Source organism: Ochotona princeps, chromosome 1, assembly GCF_030435755.1.
Source record: "Ochotona princeps isolate mOchPri1 chromosome 1, mOchPri1.hap1, whole genome shotgun sequence".
Classification (NCBI taxonomy): Eukaryota; Metazoa; Chordata; class Mammalia; order Lagomorpha; family Ochotonidae; genus Ochotona; species Ochotona princeps.
Genome location: NC_080832.1, coordinates 61,937,398 through 61,945,667, shown reverse-complemented (window position 1 = coordinate 61,945,667; position 8,270 = coordinate 61,937,398). Strand labels below are relative to the sequence as shown.

At 46.2% G+C, this 8,270-nt stretch overlaps 1 pseudogene; it reads left to right on the top strand.

The window, feature by feature from the left end:
• Positions 1 to 4,451: 4,451 nt before the first annotated feature.
• On the top strand, positions 4,452 to 7,806 carry LOC101528856 (cleavage and polyadenylation specificity factor subunit 7-like; annotated as a pseudogene).
• Positions 7,807 to 8,270: the final 464 nt, after the last annotated feature.

Here is an 8,270-nt window from a genome sequence, read left to right as displayed (position 1 = left end):
AAAGCAAGAAAGATGGTAGAGAGCAGGATGATAGAAAAATCTACACATCTACGGCTCAAGTAGTGATTAGATCTCTCAGGTAAGATATATATTTAATTCAAACATCTTTTAGCTTTGAGTGACTATATGTAAAATATTTTATGAGTCCAAGTACTACAATGCCTTTATTATCCAGTGTATTTGCATGTCCCAAGCTGTCCCAAAGTGTATTATTAGGTAGGTTTTCTGGAGAAACAGAAACAATAGGATGTGCATATACAAAGGGAGAGTTTTATTATGAGAAAGTGGCTCATAATCAGAGTGCCATAGGGTAGGGTGAACAGTCTGGAAATCCAAGAGAGCTGGCCAAGTGGTTCAGGCTGTAGATCTGGAGTTCTGAGTCCCATGGCCATCACTTAACCTGAGGACACACTGAGATGAAATCCAAGGCTGCCTGCTGGAGAAACCATGCCTCACTCAGTGAGGTCAGTATATTTACTGCCTGGAGAGGCCCAGAAACGAGTGCACAAAGCTCACTAACAATAGAGAGTGCAATTGACTTTACTCAAAGTTCTCTGATTTACACATTAGTCTCATCATCGTCCCTGATAAAAAGCATCCAGAATAATGTGGTATTTTTTTCACATATTGTAAGTTCAAAGGAAGTGTTATGACAGAGAGGAGAGAGAAGAGAGAGACAGAGAGAGAGAGAGAAAGAAAAAGAGGAGAGATCCATCTTCCATCCCCTGGTTCAAACCACAAGACTATAATGGCAGAGATGGGCCAGTCCAAACACAGGAGCTGCATGCTTCTTCTGGGTCTCCCACATGGGTGTAGTAGCCAAGCACTTGAGTAATCTTCAATTGCTTTCTCAGTTCATTAGCAGAGAACTAGATGTAAGTGCAGCAGCTAGGACTCAAACTGGGGTTCATAAGGGATGTTAGCACTGCAAGCAGAGGCTTAACATATCAAGGCACAGGCTGCTAGAATGATGTTTAACCAAATACCAGGGCATCCTGTGGTCCAGCCAATGTGATGAATGAAATTCACCATCACAAGTACATTTTTGTTAAGCTCAGATCCAATTGTATGTCTTTAGATTATACTTCTTGGTAGCCTATTGGCTACCAAGTGGTGAGGGCCTTGCACCCAGAAGAGGCTCCTTGCTCCTAGCTTCAGATCAGATCAGATCAGCAGCTCCAGCCATTGCAGCTGCTTGGGCAGTGAATCAGTGGATGGAAGATCTTCCTCTCTGTCTCTCCTCCTTTGTGTATAATTGACTTTCCAATGAAAAATAAGTCCTTAAAAAAGATTATACTTCTTTAAAAATGTTATTTTTATTAGGAAGGCAGAGTTACAGGGGAATGGGGAGACAGAGAAAGAGCAAGAGAGAAAAAGAGAGAGAGAGAGTGAAAGAGAGGGATCTTCCAACTGCAAGTTAACTGTTTTACTCCGCAAATAGCAAATAGCTGTTTTGACTGGGGCTAGGCCAGGCAGAACCCAGGTTCCTGGATCTTCATCCAGGTCTCCCACATGGGTGGCAGAAGCCCACACAGTTGAGCCATCATCTGCTGCTTTCCCAGGCACATTAGCTAGATGTTTGTTTGGAAGTGGAAAAGCTGAGTCGAACTGAAGCTCATATGGGATGCTGGCATCACAATCAGCAGCTTAGCCTACCATACCACAGTGCTGGCCCCTTAAAAACCATACTTCATTGCCATATGGAGAAAATAACAAGGTGATGCTTCCATATAACGTGATACAACTATCCTGTGTGCAACTGAAAACACTCTTTTTCCTCAAATGCCAAATCCTTGTGCAGTATTCTTTCCTTGATATCCGATAGTAAGTACTATGGTGTAACAATATTGAAATACTATGGTGTAAAACTAACAACATCTTATGTCACATGATAAGGGGATGAGAGATGGAAAGAAGAAGCAAAGATATCCACTGTACACTCATATATATACACACATTCACAAAATTAGAATTAAATAGTGATTACAATCACAGTCTTCATTTCTATAGTTGTCATGTAGTCAGGTCAGATCTGGTCTTCATGACTGCCTTCTCCCAGTCTGTATCCGTGTTGTCTTTAGCAAGCCCCTCACATGGTCACAGTTCCTCCCCTGAATGGGTGGTCCAAATTGAAAGGTCTGGCTGCTAGCAGAACTTCAATCACTGAATTGTAGCTTTCCATGACTTAATTACAAGTGTGATAATACAAAGGTACAGGAATAGAAGCAAAAATGTTGCCAAAGGGTTACAAGATGTCATTCTCATTTAGAATGGATAAGGATTCAGAGTATGTATTTTCTCTGAGAGCCTTACCCCAGCCCTTCAATGTGTTGCCACCCAACTGGCATTGTAACTGAATCTTCAGAAGGCTATGTCACCATTCTATCAAGGCAACTGCTTCAGGATGGTGGAGAAAGAGACCATCCAAGCCTGCTGATGTCTTAGCCACACCTACAAGTGGGTGGTAAAAAATTGTCACTTAGTTCCTAACTGGTTAAGAGACCACCAATGGGAAACATTTTACCTATAGGTTCCAGCCCAACAAGGAGGTGTCAGGAAATGCTTAAAATCCCAAGACCCTTCATCAAACCTTCGGTGTCTCTCTCTCTCCTTTCAAGAAGCACCCTGCCTTCCAGCTTTCTCTCAGGAGTGCTTTCCCCTTCCCTCTACTTTCTGAATTCACCTGCTCACTTTACAAAAAAACTTCTCTGTCTGCAACTGATTCTCAGCTTTTCATTTCTTTTTATTTAAAAGATTTATTTTATTTTTTATTGCAAAATCATATAGAGAGAGACAGGCGGAGAAACAGAGAGGAAGATCATCCATTGAATGATTCAATTCACTCCTCAAGTGACCGCAATAGCTGGAGCTAAGCCGATCCAGAGCCAGGAGCTCTTCCAAGTCTCCCACATGAGTGCAGGGCCCCAGGTTTTGGACCATCCTCGATTGCATTCCCAGGTTACAATTAGGGAGCTGGATGGGAAGCAGGGTTGCCGGGACATGAACCAGAGCCCATATGGGATCCTGCACGTTCAAGGCGAGAACTCTAGCAGTTAGGCCACCATTCCGGGCCCTGGCTTTTCATTTCTATACTAAGCTGAGGATAAAAACCTATTAAGTTTTTCTGGCAACAGAGAACACGTTATGAGCAAGGACTTTCATGAACCTGGTGTCATTTGGTTTGAAGTGAGTTGCTTAATCAGAAGCAATACCAACTAGAATACTAAGAGAGTGGATAAGGAAGACTTTTTGTAAGTCCACAGGTGATGGTTTTAGCAGATAAATTCCATGCAGAGAAGGCAGATCCATGTCCACAGTGAATGTCTGTTCCTAGAAAGAGCAAAATGCTGCCTCTTCCGCAGTCGGATATAATCAACTTGCCAGCAGATTCTTCCATGATAATTTAGGACATGTCTACTGGCAATAGAATGCTAAAAGAACCAATAGATTTTGGAGTAATTGTCTTTCTATTTTTGAAATACAGGAGATTCCATTTTTGGCCTCATTATGCCTAAAAGTTACACATCAAACTTCTGAGCCCATTACTCAAGTGTTTGGTGCTTAGTTTAACTTCTCAGAATAGGTGTTCCCTGAGCATAAGCCCAGGCAGATCTATAGGTTGTCAGTTACCGACACATAGGGCCCTATCAGATAGTGGAGCAGGCTGGAAGTAATAAGCATGGGAGTCTAGGCTTGGGAGGGGGATGTTCAAACAAGTGAACTGTTTTACTGTGACCCAGTTTTATTGTATTAAAAATATTTTATGCAGGGCCCTATACGATGGCTCAGTGACTAAACCCTTGCTTTGCATGTGCCAGGATCCAATATGGGTGCCTATTCAGGTCCTGGCTGCTTCATTTTCCATCCAGCTCCCTGCCTATGGCCTGGAAAAGCAGTGGAGGACAGCCCAAAGCCTTGAGACCCTGCACTCATGAGGGAGACATGGAAGAAGCTCCTGACTCCAGGCTTCGGATCGGCTTAGCTCTGGCTGTTGTGGCCACTTGGGGGCTGAATTAATGGACAGAAGATTTTTTTTTTCTCTCTGTATCTTCTTTTCCCTGTAAATCTACCTTTCCAATAAAAATAAAATAAATCTTTAAAAACTATATATGTTATATGTGCTTTAACTTTTATATTTTTGTCTTCCATTTTCAAAGTACTTTGGATTTACTGTCTAAATAACCTCAGTTCCATTTCAGGCAGGTAAAATTTTTATGACATTAAAACCTGTGCCAGCACATGTTAGTTTTAAAGAGCATGTATCCTCCTCATTTGAAGATTTGATTTATTTACTTACTAAAAAGACAGAGATAAACACACACACACACACACACACACACACACACAATTTCCATCCACTGGTTTGCTCCCCAAATGCCCACCAAGATCTAGGACTAGACCACAACAAAAGCTGCCAGCTGGAACAGAATCAAGATCTGCCTTTGATATTCCCGGTAACGGGGGTGCGCGGCCGTGGGCCGACAGGGCCGGAAGAAGGGCCTGGGCCGCCGCTGAGGCGGGGAGGGGTGGCTTCCTTCTTTGCTTTGTCACTTCTCCGGACTTGAGATCTTCCTTCTGGAGCCATGTCAGAAGGAGTGGACCTGATTGAAATATACGCTGATGAAGAGTTCAACCAGGACCCAGAGTTCAACAACACAGATCAGATTGACCTGTATGATGATGTGCTGACAGCCACCTCCCAGCCCTCCGATGATAGAAGTAGCAGCACTGAGCCACCACCTCCTGTTCGCCAGGAGCCGTCGCCCAAGCCCAATAACAAGACTCCTGCAATTCTGTATAAGTACAGTGGCCTGCGTAACAGAAGAGCTGCAGTCTGTGTGGGCAGTTTCTCCTGGGTTGGATTGATCTCTGAAAGAGAACTATCCTGAGGACGTTCTGGTGCCGAAGAAAGCAATGATTAATGGACCACAGACCAGCAGCTGATCCAGGTTATTCGCTCTATAGGAGTCTATGATGTGGTGGAGTTGAAATTTGCAGAGAATTGAGCAAATGGCCAGTCCAAAGGGTATGCTGAGGTGGTGGTAGCCTCTGAAAATTCTGTCCACAAATTGTTGCAACTTCTGCCAGGAAAAGTTCTTAATGGAGAAAAAGTGGATGTAAGGCCGGCCACCCGGCAGAATCTATCACAGTTTGAGGCACAGGCTCGGAAACGTGAGTGCGTCCGAGTCCCAAGAGGGGGAATAACCTCCACGGGCCCATTCCCGAGAGTCTAGTGATTCCGCAGACGGCCGGGCCACACCCTCTGAGAACCTTGTACCCTCATCTGCTCGCGTGGATAAGCCCCCCAGTGCACTGCCCTACTTCAATCGCCCTCCCTCAGCCCTTCCCCTGATGGGTCTACCCCCACCCCCAATTCCACCCCCACCACCTCTCTCTTCAAGCTTTGGTGTTCCTCCTCTTGGCATCCACTATCAGCATCTCATGCCCCCTCCTCCTCGATTACCTCCTCATCTGGCTGTTCCTTCCCCTGGGGCCATCCCTCCTGCGCTGCACCTCAACCCAGCCTTCTTCCCATCACCAAATGCTGCAGTGGGGCCTCCACCAGATACCTACATGAAGGCCTCTACACCCTATAACCACCATGGCAGCCGAGACGTGGGCCCTCCATCCTCTGCAGTGAAGTGAAGCTGAATTTGAAGAGATCATGAAGCGAAACCGAGCAATTTCCAGCAGTGCCATTTCCAAAGTGGTAGCTGGAGCCAGTGCAGGGGATTACGGTGATGCGATTGAGACGCTGCTCACAGCCATTGCCGTAATCAAACAGTCCCGGGTCGCCAATGATGAGCGTTGCCTTGCCCTCATCTCCTCTCTTAAGGACTGTCTTCATGGCATTGAGGCCAAGTCCTACAACATGGGTGCCAGCGGGAGCTCCTCCAGGAGAAGACATCGGTCCAGGGAGCGGTCACCTAGCCGGTCCGTGAGAGCAGCAGGAGGAACCGGGATCTGGTTCATAATGAAGATCGGCATGATGACTACTTCCAAGAAAGGAACCGTGAACATGAGAGACACTGGGATAGAGAGCGGGACCGGCACCACTGAGAAAGGAGTTTGGTTGGAAGCAAAATTTTTTAATGGACTTGCTGCATCTCCTCACCTTAATCAGGACTAAGGACGGAGGCCGCTCACTCTTTTCCTTTCCTCCAAATCCCTAACTCTCTTGAAACACCCAGGGAATACCCTCTGCCCTACAGAATTGAAGATTGCTTGGCAGCCCTCCCAACCCCACACCTCCTGTTTTTCCAGTGGGGAGGACTCTGAAGACTTGTGTGGTTGGAAGGAGTGGCAGACAGGAAGAAAACAACTTGTCCAGGCCCCTGGTCTCCATAGAGAATGGTGCTTTGTCCAAGGAAACAAATCGAGTTTGATTCTCCAGGAGCAGCTTAGTGGTGAGGTTGATGGAAGACTTCTTTCCCAGGAAAAATGGATCCTTTATGTGGGGTCTGAGAGAGTGACTGGGCATGCTAAACATGCTCAGGTCTGCCCTCGGCACTCGCTGTGATGGAGCCAAGAGGGTCCACACCCCTTGCTAACATACCACTTGTTTGTTTAACTCCTTTACCTTCCCAGCCCTCTGAGGAGGGACCATAAGAACAGAAGTGACCTTAGGCAAGGTACGTCTGTTCTGGCTGTCCCTCACACATACTGATGGTTTCCTTCCCTGAGCTCTCAGAGAACTGAACCCTTTCCACTCCCCCTGCCCAGCCGCTTCCGTGGACTTGTCCCTCCTAAGCAAAGAAGGCCCCTGAGGTTGCTTTCTGCTGGGAAGACTGGCAGAGCCAATTACCACCTTTTGCTGCTTAGTGCTTGGTTGCCTGTTGTAATAACCAGCTCTATTAGGTGTTCCCTTTCCCAAGGGCTTTTCCATTTAACACATGGAGCCCTTCCTTCCCCCATGAAGGCTACTTCTTTGTTTTAGAGGAAGGCACTGCCATTGGGAGATGGGGATAATCGGGACCTCAGCAGTGAAGACTGTAAAATTACCAAGAAGAGCGGGGAGAGAGGCAGGTTGGGCAGGATGCAATCTACTTCCATAGGCTTTTCTTTTTTCAGGTTGGATGTAAGCTTGGCCTTGCATCCCCCAGGTACATATTTAGTGTGAGATGACCTGGCACTGGTAGGCAGGTAGTCGCAATCTGGCGTCTTTCCACCTTTTGACTAGTGACTTAACTCCTCTCACTCTGCCTGGAGCTACTTCCTGCTTCTGCTGAGGATGAAATGGAGCCTGAGGACTGAAGTCAGCTCCGGGTTCTAAGGACCAGCACTCTGGGGGCTATTTCTACTCAGGCAACTGGAATTTCCTTTTCCTGTAACATCCAAATTGTGATGTGGTTACTGCTGAAGGAGGAGGTGGCGACAGGGTCCTGCAATACCCATGGAGCGATTCTTCTGCTTGGCAAATGACATCTAATGTGAAGAGACATGGCATGTGGGATGAGACTTGGCATGGGAGACGTAGGGTTGCTGGAGATCCTCTGGTTCAGAGGGGAAGAAACTGAATTGGACTAAACCCTTCCTCTGTTCCCAGCATGATTTCTGACACAGCCCTCGGGCGCTGAGGGAATGCCCAGGGCTGGAGAGGCACATTCCCTGGGACAGAGGCTACTGGTTGTAGCTTTTTTCTCCCTGTCCCCCAACCCCGTCCCTACCTCCACTTCAGAACAAGGCACCCCGCCCAATCAGCCAAATGTTAAGTGACTTGCTTGTCCTCAAGAGCAGCTCCGGGTGTCTTTGTAAGTGTAGAGAAAACCACGATGACAGTTTAAGGGGAATAAAATATAGAAACCAGAAAAGATCTGCCTTTTGGGTAGCAGGAACACAGTTACTGAAGGCATCATCACAGCAGGAAGTTCGAGTCAGGTGCTAGAGCAGGAATCTAACTCAGGCATCCTTACCAGAGGCTCAGACACTAGGTCAAACAGCTGCCCCTAGCTTGTTTTTTAATCCCAAATATTTCCGACTCTCAGAGAAATCAGAATCCATTCATATGCCTCTGTGTGTGTTTGTGTGTGTGTGTGTGTGTGTGTGTGTGTGTGTGTGTGTGTGTGAGAGACAGAGAGAGAGAGAGAGAGAGAATCTGGCGCCTTTCACTATCATTGGATTCACAGTAGAAATTTCCTGTTTTCAGTAAGTAATTAAAACATGAAATAAAATATCAGCTTTAAATTGCCATAATTTCAAATGACGTAGCAAACATAATTGAAAAACAGACTTGTTAAGGGAGAATTTTGTAAAATGGATGCTAATTTGAA